We start from the raw sequence: 13,948 nt of genomic DNA, 5'->3' as shown, positions 1-13,948 counted from the left end.
AAGATGCACAAGTTCTCCCCCAGCCCTATCATTTCTTTCTTTATTACTGTATTTGAAACAAATCTTGGACAACAGACAAATTATTTGATTTTATGATAGCCACAGGCAGAATAAAAGATATTCTCTTATACCTACCCATGACAGAATTGTAGGTTAAAGATTCAATTTGAAACAATGGTTTTCCTCACTTTATTTGCTAACCATTTCAAGGGCATTACATTCTCATTTCCTTTAGGTAACCATAGTTTCTGGGGACTGGAAGATTTGTTCTCATATTAAAACAACAGGCCAGCTACTCTTAACATTATTTTTTTTCAGGCAGTAGCTAGTTATCAAGTACTGTAAGGAAACTTAAAAAGACTATCATGCAATTGAGAAGCAATGCACCCTTGAGGGTTTCAGAAGATTTTTGCCTGTCGGTTAAGTCTAGCTTCTGCTACTGAACATCAAAGCTACATTACTGCTAATGCGCAAGTGTTTCATTTTCTCCCGACTAAGAGTTCTGGATGTTTCTGTGATGTATATGCATATCAGTTCCTCTTTAAAACCTTTTAAAACTGTAGAAACATTGACTTTTCTGAATGCCCACTTCACAGGCATTATCACAGCTGGCATGAAAAGTACCCTTGAGTTCTTCCAGTCATGCAGTTTTCTCCTCCTCTTCCCGCTAGGTCTCAGCTAGTTTCTGACACAGACACACACCGTGCACTTTTCCCACACGCAGGCATGACCTATGACATGAATAAAAGAAGCTGCAGTTCCCAGCTCGTAGCTCCTAGCTATTAGCTGTGGGGTCTTCTGCATGCATGATGGCAGCTCCCATTCTTAAGTGCCACTCACACTGAGAGAAAAGGTAGTGAATAATGCAATGAGTGGGCAGTCTCCTTGAAGTATTATTCTTCAGGGCAAAATCACCACTGGTAAAACATACCTTTTGTAAACCAAAAGAAATCTTCCCCATTTTTACGGTGCCTTTCTGGCCCTTGTGTGGCAACCTTGGAAGACCAACTCCCTCTATATTTTCCCACAGAGCCTCCCCCTGTCTTCTGTCTCCTTGCAAGAGCTGCCCTGTGCATTCCTCAGTGACTCATTGCCATTTAGTGGCCATTAAGATGTTTTTAATTGTTTATAATCCTTTTGACCTCCTGCCTCCCAGCCTGCCACAGCTGAGAACCTGGAAATATGCCACTGACAAGACAGAGCTGTGGTGGCTTAGGGCAAGGCAAGATTTGCGGGCAAAGGTAGTATTTTTTTATTGGAACAATTACTATGGTTGGAAAAAATAGCTTTCAGAAATGCAAGGGCTTGTGCACATCTGAAATGGAAGATGCAGACCTCAAAGATAAATGCAGGTAGAGAGCAATTACTCTGAACTTAATTTCTTTATGTTAACAATTTAGATTACCAAAAACAGGTAGCTGATATCTGTGGAATGGAGGCAGTGGTTTAGCCCAGAGAGGGGTGATAAATTGCTAGCTCCCAAAAACCACGACCTCTGCTTTATGAGTTTATTCAAAGAGCAAAATAGCCTTCTAGAGGACACGACCATAAGAAACCATTTGACTGATTCACTGTTGCAGAAAATGTAGAAATTATGCATGAGAATGCTAGAAAAAAAAAAAGGGAAATAATTTCCTTTGCCTAGCCACTCCAGAATGATGAACTAAAACAAGACAGTGAATAAAATGAAATCCTTCTGAAGTATCCTTAACAGTATTGCAACAGACCCTAAAAACCTGTCATAATAACTATCACAGGCATTGAACCCCCTAGCCAACTAACATAACAATAGCTACCCCAGCCTCTAGCATATAAGGAACCAATCAAACATTTTCAGTCATTGAACACTCTGCTAACCTAAGGTGAACAGTCTGCTGTAAAAGCCCAAATGTCTCTCTAGGGGAAAAACCAGATGGCATGTTTGTATATGAGGAATTAGGAGAACTATTTTGCCCACCCTGTCCTTCATCCTTCTTCCATAACCAGAAGTTAGCTCTTATACCATTCCTCCTATTGGCAACTTCAGGAAAAAGACAAGGGAACACATTGGGCTTGAAGTCTCAAAACCATCTTGGACCACTATATTGACTACATCAGGAAAAGAATCAGATGAGAAATAATTAACAAACCAGCCATCGTTACAATTTCTTTTCCTGTCTCACAAAAAAAGTCCATCCTAAATATGGAATAAAGGAAACATACAACTAACTATATGACACTATATATACAATGAAGTCAAGGAAGACTCTGCACTGGGCAGAAAACAATACACTTGCTCCCAGTGAATGTAACTACCTCCCCACTATAATACCATTGTGGCCATCAGGAATATGTGCGTCCTGTCCATTAACCTTCCACTTTCTGATAGTACTCCAGTCTGTCCTCTCCAGTATGTTGCTGAGATGAACATTAATCTTCTGTGATCCAGACTGTATAAAACAAGAAATCATTTAGTTCATTTAGTTCATCCTCACCCAGAATAGCCTTTTTTTTTTTTAGACAGCAGGCACAGTATAAGCATAAAGATAGTCCAATAATATTTTGACTTTATCCTGAACCACCTTAAAAAAAAGAAAAAGAAAAAAAAATAAAAGAAAAAGGCATAGGGAAAATGTAAAACAAAATAAAAAGATTCTAAGTTGTACCGCTAAAGCTTAAGCCTTTATTTTACCTTATATACTTAAGTTAAAACTTTATCACTTGCACTGAAAACCTGAATTTCGTCACTGATTTGTATCAAATTCAATAACGATTATCACGCCATCAAACTCTCTTGAGTATTCCTGCGCTGAAGTCACCTTAGACAACCTGATCATTATCAGACTCCAATTTACTAGTCGTGATAAGAGACTCATAGATAAATATGCTTGTCTGAAGAAAATCTGCTGCTGTCCAGAAGAGCTGGGCTTTTCTGACACCATCTCATTTGCTCTGAAGAGATTACCGGTGGAGATCACTTTAATTGTTTAGATGTCCTGCACCCAATAAGTGTACTCTCCTGGGGTTATAGGTGACATCTGTGAGTCAAAAGGATCTAAAACGCTGTCAAACACTATCATTCCCAGTCTATGTAAAGGACCTTGTATAGGTCCCCAGGGACCTATACAAAAAAAAATCAGTAACAACACATGAGTTCGTACACTGAATGAAATGTTGTCAGAGCCAGAACTCCTACCTTTTGCACAGCTCCCGTCTCACTAGCTTCAGCCCTAGAAGCAAATACTCGGGGCTAGTATATACCAGAAAGACTGAGACTGTGTTTGAGCAGCAAACTGAGTTTGGCAACGGATCTTCTCACAATAGCAATTATCCCTGGAGCCTTTACAAGACATTTCTGTGGCACATTCACTGGCCATATGCCCTCCTGGACACAACAGCTAAGACTAAACATCCATGATGCACCAGAATGAATCTGCAGAGCTAATAATGGACAGAAACACCCATTTTCCAGTGAAAGATGTCTCTCAACGTGGCCACACCAGTGCTGAAATTTTTAGTGCTTTTCACACAGACCCAATTAAACACCATCAGAACAGGAGGACAGCTACTAGAAAGCATTTCTCTTCCAAATATGAAGAGACTAGAGCCTCTTTTGAGGCATGCTTTCATTTAACACCCTCCATCCCGAGCTAACCTCTCCAGCCTTGAAGAGGGAGAAAATATTTATCATTCTTTCCCAGAGGATTTAACAAGCTTATCGTCTCCACCTCTGCTCCACAGGTGCTGTCTACTTTTGTATTTCATCTAATTTAACAGGTTAATTTCAGCTTTCAAAGGTGCTGTGTAGTCAGGCATTGGAATGGGTTGCCCAGGGAAGTGGTGGCATCACTTTCCCTGGGGGTGTTCAAGGAAAGGTTGGACATGATGCTTAGGGACGTGGTTTAGTGGGTGATGTTGGTTGTAGAGCAATGGTTGGGCCAGGTGATCTTGAAGGTCTCTTCCAACCTTAATGATTCTCTGATTCTCTTTTAGACGTGAAGAGGGGCTAGAGTGACCAATCGCTTCCTTGTTGTTTCTAGCTTTTATCAAATCGGTCTAATGAAACTTATCAATTCTCCCACCAAATATTGACTTCTGCTCTTATACCGTTATGGCTCTAATACTACTTTTACAATATTCACAGAACTCTCTGTATTGATGATATTGTTACATTTCAGCTCCATTTCTGTGGCACAGACTATACTAAAGTGAAAGACAGAATTATTTACGGAATCACTGCTGGACTTGCAGACTACTGCGATCACTGCCTGTGTTACATTGGTTTAGTGCACATGGGAACTATGATGCTTTTTTTCTGGGGAAGCACTGCGAAGTCCTTGGACTGCAGTGCCATTCTGCCAGCTGACATTAATATCTGGCTGCAGGCTGGGAGTCTCTGCCCTCAGAGCAGCCACTGAAGCCAAACTCACTTGGTACCTTTGGAAGCCAGCTGCTGTCAGAAACATATTCATTGCAGAAGTAATGGGACATTAATAACATCCAGCATCTATTTAGTGCTTTCTGAAGTAACAAACACTATGTTCATACATGAAGTTGATAAGGCTGTTAAGATATCTGAAATGGAAAAACCAAAGTATAATGCAGCCAGAACATAAAAAAGGAGCATGAAATTGCTACCCTTTTATCCAAATGGGTTGATTTTCAGAGATAATAGTCATCTATACCTCCCACTGAATTTGTTTTTGAAGATGTGGGAGTCAGTGGAAGTTGCAGGTGCCTAATGCCTCTGAAGATCAGGCCACCTGCCCAGATGACTAAATGGGGAGGAAGAGGGGGGCAGCAAGAAGGTGCAGGCTGCATCTTGTGGAAGTTCCTGATTTTGACAATGTGAGCCAGGTATATGTGACATTTCACTAACAGTCTGCTGAATGAATGACTTCTCATTCCAATGTTAATTTGTAGGATCATATTACCTCTCAAAACAAGATTTTATTTTCCTGTCAAGTTCTGAACACAAGCTTAGTTAAATCAATTAACATACTGTTTTCTGCACACACAAGAGAGCTGAAAATCCCCTACATCTCAGAGCTTTTTCTAATTACATAAAACCAGCTTTCAGGAACCATAGAGCCACATGGTCTATGTAAAACTGTGTGAGGGAGGGCGTGTATCTTACATGTGAAGAGGAAGAAGACAGCTTGGCTTAGTGCAGGCTCATGGCTCCATGAGACTTCTGTCCATTTTCCTGGGGCACTGAACTTTTCCCCTTCCTTCTTTGAACTGGGTAGTGGCAACATGACTTTCTTGTTCCAGAGGAGGAAGGTGCTTTTTCTTCCAAACCAAACAGCCGAGAAAGTATGTCCATGTGGTCCGGGTGGCAGTTCTTCATCCTCTACCACTGCTGCCTCTGCCAGCCATGCTGCTCCTGGGTGCGAGCAGGATTGGGGCAGGGTATTTTCCAGCAGGAGTTTCTAATTTGGCACTCAGCTCCAGCCAATCTCTGAGTTTTGTGGCTTGGAGAGTGTAATGCAATTTTGGTGTGTTGTGTTTAGCTTTTGATGGATTTTATTTTTTTTTTATATTATTTTATTTTATTTTATTTATTTATTTTTTAATTCTGGTTGATTTGACTGTCAAGGTTTTCAATAGCATCAACAGCAGTAATTTAACTTCTGTTACCTGTTGTGGGTGGTTTATGTAATGTTAAATTTTTTCTTTCGTGCAAAGCACCGAACTGCCAAGATCATAAGCATTATATAAATTACTAAATTAAATAACTAAATGAGAGGCTTTTCAAGGACTCTCAAAGGAAATTTATTTATTTATTTGTAGCTAGAACTTCAGAGCTTTGGTATAGTTCAAGAAAGAGCAGAATAACAGGAAAAAAGCTATTAGGATATGATTTCCTTTCAAAACAAATGTAATGTCAATACTATCTCCTTGTTGCTGGTCTTTGTATATACATACAAGAGAAAGACAAAATATGCTTTAAAAAGCTGTCTCTACCCCAGGAGACATTATCATATCAGTTGTATGTAGAGATGTCAAATGATTTGCCCAGCATTAGAAATCTGTTCCTAAGCCTGGGTTTGACATCTATCTTCTGTGTCATGTCTCACTCCTGATTCTTCGACATGGTCTTCCTCCTTATGGACATCCACTGCTTCTTCCTTGACAAGGTACATATAAACTGAAATCAAACCTAAGTTCTTTTTTTTTTTTTTTTTTACTGCAGGACTGCAAGCACTTTTGAGTTTTTCAGTAGTTTTAATTTTTAAACAAAAATTATGCCACTCTTTACTTGACATTGCTGTCACATTAAGAGGATGCAGAATCAATGCAAGTTTTGGCAATTCCAACTCTAGACTCTCTGAGATCTTGTAAATTGGCTGCAGTTTCTCAAGCACCACTACAGCACCCTGTCCAATTCTGCTGGCCACACAAGGGTATCCAACATGTTTTAGCTGATGGCACTGCTCCTCATCAGATCTTTACATGCTAGGACACCGTAGGATTTGGAATGAGAAATAAAACTGTAAACAAATCCCACTGTTCCCAGATGGCATGGCTTACGACTGTCATCTCCATCTTGTCAAATCTAATTTATTTACTTCAGTATAATGTTACAGCAAATACATAATTAAGAATTTCACATTTATGGAAATAAGAAAAGAAAGTTGGTGTCTGGAAAAATTACACCACCCTATATTAAACTAGTGAAAGATCCACTAGTAGCTGTAGCAATAGAGACAGGTGAATTAACTCATTAGAAATGAATAGATGTTTCATGCAAAAAGGCATATATAGTGAAGAAGAAAACTATCAATATGAGGCAGCCAGATATAAAAAGTGATGGAATGTCTTGATTGCAGACTTTATGGACCTCAGCTATTAACCATGCTATATAACAGTGCAAATAACTTTCCTGAAAAACTGTAAATCAGTCTTATGCCATTAGACAAAATATTATGTGATATTTTGAATTAGTCTTTTAAATGACTCTGCTCAGATATGCTCATATCACGGATAATAGTAGAGCTCTGTGTGAGATGATATGCATTCAAGGAAAATAAGAGATAATGACCATGGTTCGCTTCAATAAACCTATGGTTAAACCACACACAGATATATGCCAGAATAAATGTAGCTTGACAGTGAAATCAGCCATGGTGCACTGTGTGAAGAACATAGCTGTTAGACAGAACAGCAGTCAAAAAATGACTAACTTTATAAAATGCTGCCAGATAAGAGGAGAAAAAGTATGGGCACAATGTATCTGTCACATTAGGTCAGCATTTATTAATATATCTTTGAATGGAGTGTTTGGAAACGTAACTCTAAGTTAAAAGGGAACTGATCACAGAATAGAAGTTATTTCTTGTTCGACTTGATTTAAATAGTGGCAGAGAGCATGCTGTTATCAGTGCTGCAAGATGAAAAATGTATTTGCTGAAATCCTCTAAAATAATTCTTCCGTTGTACTAATTGATGAAGAAGGAAAGCCAGTTTCCCACTATAGTTTGCTTATGGTGTCAGGTATGGAATTTATGTCACTAGACATTCAAGCGGTGAAGATAAGTCAGTTAGCATCTTGTTTCAATCTATCTTTCCAGAGTGATACTTCTCAAGCATTTTGGAAGTACAGTCTTCTTTTGGCTTGTGCATGTCTGTTCACCCCTTTTTGTTGGCAGCTGCTCATCTCCAAAGCAGGGTGGTGGGAATTGGCTGGGATTACTGGCTGCAAGTACATATGCCTATTCACTCACTCTGGTTAAACTGAGCTGCTTGCTGGCACTTGGAGGTAGTTAGCAGCTATCTAGCTAGTTGAGACACTTGCAGTCCAGAAATAAAAAATCTGTTCATGCTAAGAATGGAACAGCTACCAGCCTAGGAGGAAGATGAATTGCTATGGATATATCTCATCTAGCACTTCATGAGCTATTTCAGCCTTTATGCAGTTACTCATCTAGGGCACTTCTGGAATTTAGGTGTAGCCATGAGGGACACATGAGGGACCTGTAAGGGACCCGTAAGAGACAGGGACATTTGCTGGGACATTTGCTATTATGGGGAACTATTGTGACCCTTTAATCAACTAAGAGGTTCCCTTCAGAAACAGAAGTATCTCTTTTGCTGTTACTGGGAGGTTGCTCAAATACCTTTGGCATTAGAATCCTGTTTCTAAATTATCCTCAGGCTTGGTTTTTTTTTTTTTTTTTTTTTTTTTTTTTTTTGTGTGTGTGTGCGTTTGTTGTGTTTTCTTTTTTAAACATTTCTGCAGGCCCCCTCTCTCATCTCCCATACGAGTTTATAAAATAGCAATTACATCATCTCTCCACCTTCATTTTGCTAAAATAAAGTTCTCCTGTCATATCTCCTGTCATATTCTTTCTATATCCCTCCATATACTTGCAGTATTAGAGCTCTGTGACACTTTCTTGAACTGGACTGTCCAGAATTTGATATAGTCCACTGGGGAAGATCTGTATCTTTTTAGAGAAGTCTTGATATTTTCCATTTCCACTTGAAATACCTTGTGTTTTATGCTCCAGAGTTGATTGTTGCTTGTTGGTGGTGGTCAGTTACTACCCTGGTGACCCATAATTACTCTGTAGTCAGCTGGGACACCCAGGACTCTTTCTGTTATTTCCCCTTTGGGAGCTCAAAGGTACAGCAGGGTGCCTTGCATGCCCATTGGTGAACTTCCAGATGTTTGTGTTACTCCTGCCTTTAAAGTCAAGAGTACTTGTTGGTAATAATAGCTCCTGGTGTTAGGAAATTATTCAACCTGAAGCAAGTGTTTTACAGTATGGTGTATTTAAAACGAAGAAGCTCACCTGTACACTAACTGTACAAGTAATATTTACTGCAGTGGATGAGCACTCATCTTGCACTAGGAGCTTCACAAAAGGGAAAAAAAATAAACCAACTGCTGCTCCACAGACATAATTATTGCAAAGTTTGCTTTCCCATACTTTGGAATGCGAGGAATATTTGGTTGGGTAGCAAAAAAATTGGATTGGATTCTCTGGTTTAGAAAAAGTATTGTGCCTCTTACATGATTTCTATTTATTTATATATTTTTTTTTCAGCTAGAGTCTTGCTCTGTGCTCGAGTCTTAAAGACAAATACATTTTCATAAAACTATTCTTTCCTTAAAATTTTTGTGTTGGCATGTTTCCTTTGACCAGATTACTTGCACTTTATTCTATATTGTTTGAAGGCAGCTCAGTGCTACATTTCATTTACATGTGCCTGTGACCTTTGATCATAAATCTCATAAATAAGTGCAAAGTCCCTTCATTTCTATCTTTGAAATCATACTCAGCAGCACTCAAGAGAAAAAGAGCTTATGGTTAGGAAACTATGGCATTAGATTTGATGAAAGGATCAAGAAATCATCACAGTCTAAAAAATATGTCTTTGAAGCATTCTGGTCCACAGTAATGATTTGTGTTATAATACAGATTTTATGAAAAAAAAGAAAAAAAAAACAACAAAAAAAAACACCTTTCTCTTTGAAGGAAAGATAGGAAACAAATTTGGTTTATGTGAAATACCTCCTGAAAAATATGGCACCTACTACAGTAAGGAAATATTCAAAGGCAGGACATGAGAAATAGCTGACCTATAGAACTTTTTTAGTAATGGTTGTATGTAGATTGCATCAAGCATTCCAGTCCAAATGTTTTTGTGCATTGCTTATGTTTAGACATATATCATGCTATCTTATTCAGGAAAATATTTTCAGCTTAAAATCTATGCAAACAGTATGTCAAATTTCTCCATTTGGGTAGTTGGATGGTTAGCAAGAAGGTGTACAGGAAATGATGGGCTGGAGAGGCAAAATGCATGCTAAATGCTTCTTTATTTTTGTGTTCTGATAGCTGCCTGCAAACCACGGTAATAGTTGTATGTGGGCAGGTAACATTTGCAATCAGATTATGGGAATATTACTTTACGTTTACAAATTAGATTCATGAGGAGAACATGACACTGGGAAATTTTGTATGTCTGTAGCTGACTGATGGAAAAAGCATAATTGTCCACTAAGTGCAGGTAAATTGAGCCATTGATACAGAAGATATATGCAGGGCAAGAGAATTCAGAACCAAAGTAGAGAGAAACTGTGCATATTCATCTGAAACTGACTATATTTTAAATTGGCTAACTACTCTACTACAAAGCTGTAGCTAAGATTACCCTCAAGTAGCTGGATAGCAGAGAAACTCTAAAAGTCCAATAACAATAGTTGAAAGTTTATGTAAATTCAGAAGAGTTACTGCAAGCAGGCTCTGAATAAGCTATGGCCTGGGAGTTGAGTTGGAAAATCTAAAGCCCAGTAACCAGTGAAAATTTGCTGGTACGAAAATGTGTCCAATCACACAAAAATCTGCTGGTCTTCCTCTTGCAGTGTTGATTGTAGAGGTACCCTCTCTGCCACTCTTCCACCCCAGATACTGTCAACTGTCAATGTCTTCTTTTATGAAAAGAAATTTGTAGCACTGCATTAGAATGATTGAATTACTGACAAATTGTTTGTGTTAAAACATACAAATCCAAATTCAGATTGCTTCACAATATTCACAGTTTTGACATATGTCTTTCACTTAGATGGAAAGTTCAATCCTGTCCAAAGAAAAAACAGGGCAGGCCTGTAATGACATGTAGCTTCCATGTGTGGATTTACCTCAGAGCATTTCAAATGATAGCTAAATGACATTACCACACTTGCTTGTCAGGAGCAAGTGATTTTCTCAGTTGGCTAGTAGCAGAACTAGGAAGAAAAACCCAAACTCTGCGGGTCCCTGCTCTGCCAGGCCATATTTTTGCATGAAAACAAACTTGTACAGGAGTACAAGTTTTTACTTCTCAACACCATAATAATGTTTCTTTAACATACGTTGTTTAAATAATGTTTAAAAGCTTGTCTTTCCCCAAATCCCTAAATTTGTAAACTCTAAAATACCACTCAAGCTACAGTGAAAACTATGAACAGTAACTATCACTCATAGTGAGAGTATGTCAGACCAGATGTTGGAGAGGACTTTTTATGACCTACTGGTGTCTCATAAATATGTTTGGAAAACAGAGAGTTTAGAGAACAATTATGTACGTACTTTTCATAACATGCATATATCTCATGTTCTGCATTGAATTGCTAAGGATACTTGCATAAAAAAAAAAAAAAAGATCTTTACTCCTTTGGTCATCAGCTTTTTTTGCTCTTTGTATTTTGTATTTCCATAACAACTCACAGACTTCAAATTTATTTTCTGTAAAGATAATACTTAAATACAAAAGAAGGAAGGATCAGAAAATTCAAAACATACATATGCATGATAGCCTCCTGGGTGGCAAGCGTCACAAACTGCTGAAGATTAAATTGTTGCCAGACAGAAGGCCTGTGGTCATCAAGGAGATATTGTCCTTTAATTGGATTGTCTTGCACAAAAGAAACATTTTCATTTAACACGGTAGACCTCTTTTCACGTTCAGTTTGATGTCCCTAGTTTCTTTTTACTTTTTTTTTTTTTTTAACCACAAAAGTATCATAATTCTAGTTGCTGTTACAAAATATCGTTAATATTCTTGTAACCCTGAGGGCACATGAGTGGCCATAAAAGGCCACAGAAAGTGCTTCTGTCAATGAGGGACTCAGAAGAAAACTGGACCAATTCCATAGCAAATCTGCATAATAGGGACTAAAAAAGGGAAATACTTTCATCTGATGAAATAGATCAGCAGGAGTACTGAGTTTCATGAAGAGATGGGATGGCATTACTTTGAGGATTAATACTTTTTATATATTTCACAGGAACAGAGTATTTTGTCTAATATTTTTATTTTAGGCTCCATACTCTGTTTTATGAAGCATATTGAATCATTATCCCTTGGGGGAAAGCTAGTTCCTCACGGATGGCAGTTCAATGAATTCACTTTGAGCAAAAGGTGAACATTTCTTAGTAATACGGAGGAACTTACGTGACACTTCTGTGTGATGACATTTACACCTACTAAATCCTTCTTGTGACGCTAGTTGCTGGCATGTAAACTGAAGCTCCACCTACTGCAGCTGGATTCATGTCTAACTTTCTGGAGCAGACAGGATTTCCAGAAATCTGACTGACAAATGAAGCATAAAATATGTTCTATTACTCATCTTGCACCATAATGGGTACATCTAAACTTCTTTCTTAGCTTGTGTCTGCTAGAGTCACTCAAATAGATAAATGGTTCTGTCAAGACATACATGACTGAGAGAGGCAGCAGCAATGGAAAACTAAGCATGTCCATATGAACAGATAAAGGTGGATGCAAAAGCTTATGAGCTCTCTAAGTAGCATTATGAAGATGATATATATGAATAAATAAAACTTGCCTCAGCTTTTAGCATAGGCAGAATCCCATCCAAATGTTTGTTAGTGGCTTCCCAGCTGGAGATGGTTGATTTTCAACCCACTTGTAGCAGGGCTGAAATTTTCCTACCTTTCTTCATTAGTTAAGCGGAGAGGTACAGACAGGAGGGTAAGCACTTAAAATTTGATGTGAAGGTATTATTGAAAGTTGAAGACAGGGACGTCCGAGATGGAAACAGTCAAATCACTTTTGGAGGAAGAATCTCTGTAGGACAGTGAGGTGAATGTCAAGGAAACTACATAAGAGGAAATTGCAGTGATCAAACTGGGATCTGACTGAGAAAGGACCCTGAGCCCTTTTGTTCTCAGGTGGAGGAAAACAGCTGGAACTTCACCAAGAAAAAAAAAAGAGAGGAAGATTAGGAAATGGCTGGATATTAGGAAAGAATGAAAGAGGTGTTTAGTCTGACACCAGAAGGAGTGGTGAAGTTATCATCACGACAGAAACGTTGTCTATAAGAGAGAGCGATGTGTGGAAAAACAGGGGCTAGTTTCAAGGCCATTAAACTCAAGAGATTTCAGCAGCAGGCTGAAACGTTGATTCAGTCAGTGGAAAGGAGCTCCAGAGTGAAGGAACTGATTTATGAGTACTCGCAGAGGGGTATAGAAAATGATATTAGAGAAGCTGAAGAGACACTTGGAGCTTGTGCGCCTGTCTCCTGTGTTATAAATGACCTGTGAGAGTGCTGTAAGCCCTTAAAGTAATTGAGCCCATGCCTGTCTCCTTGCCAAAGGTTTGTGTAAGACCAAAGTTTCATTTTAGTTGCATATGGGATGGTTTGGGGTCCTCTTCTTATTGAGGAACATGATACACCAACACATTCTGTCAAAAGCAGTCAAATGCACTTTATGTTCCCTGAATGGGTCAAATCCGTTGGAGAGAAATGAACAAAAATAAAGACTATGCAATCCTAGTCTATTTTACAAAAAGCATTTACAGTCTTGACCAAGGAAGAAAAGAACATTCTGTTTCAGGACTCCTTCTAAGCACATACCAGGTAACAACAGACTGTGAGCTCAGACACTGTATTAATATTGAAAGAGGTGATGATTTTAGGTTATTCAATATCAAAGACTAACTGAAACAAAATATCAACTTTCATTCCTTGTTGGCTTCGCTTGTATCCATATGTCAATCAAAGATATAAAAATGCACAAAATGTCCGCTACGCTCATATACTTTTATGACAAATCAGGTATATGCCTAGATGTGCAGATTTGCAACTGAATCCTACTTTACTCAAAATTAGGCAAAAAAAATTCAAACTGCCACTTCTTTATTGTGTCTCTCAAACACCTATTCCCCAGCTCCAAGCATTTGCATAGTAATTATTTGCTTTTAAATTAAATAGCAATGGTTTTTTTTAGAAATTCTAGCAGTCCTACAAAGTACTTCAGTTTCGATGAATTTGCCCTTTTTCAAATACCAAACAAACAAACAAACAAACAAAACCCTTCAAAAGCCAATAAACACATTTGGACCAGCTCTGTTTAGATTCCTGAAGGCTTTACCAAAGGACTCAGTACAGGAGTCAATGAAGTTCAGCTGGAGGGTGGCACAGCATCGTGCCCACAGGTCATGAATATCA

This window comes from Anser cygnoides, chromosome 1, assembly GCF_040182565.1.
Source record: "Anser cygnoides isolate HZ-2024a breed goose chromosome 1, Taihu_goose_T2T_genome, whole genome shotgun sequence".
Lineage (NCBI taxonomy): Eukaryota > Metazoa > Chordata > Aves > Anseriformes > Anatidae > Anser > Anser cygnoides.
This window is presented reverse-complemented; position numbering follows the sequence as displayed.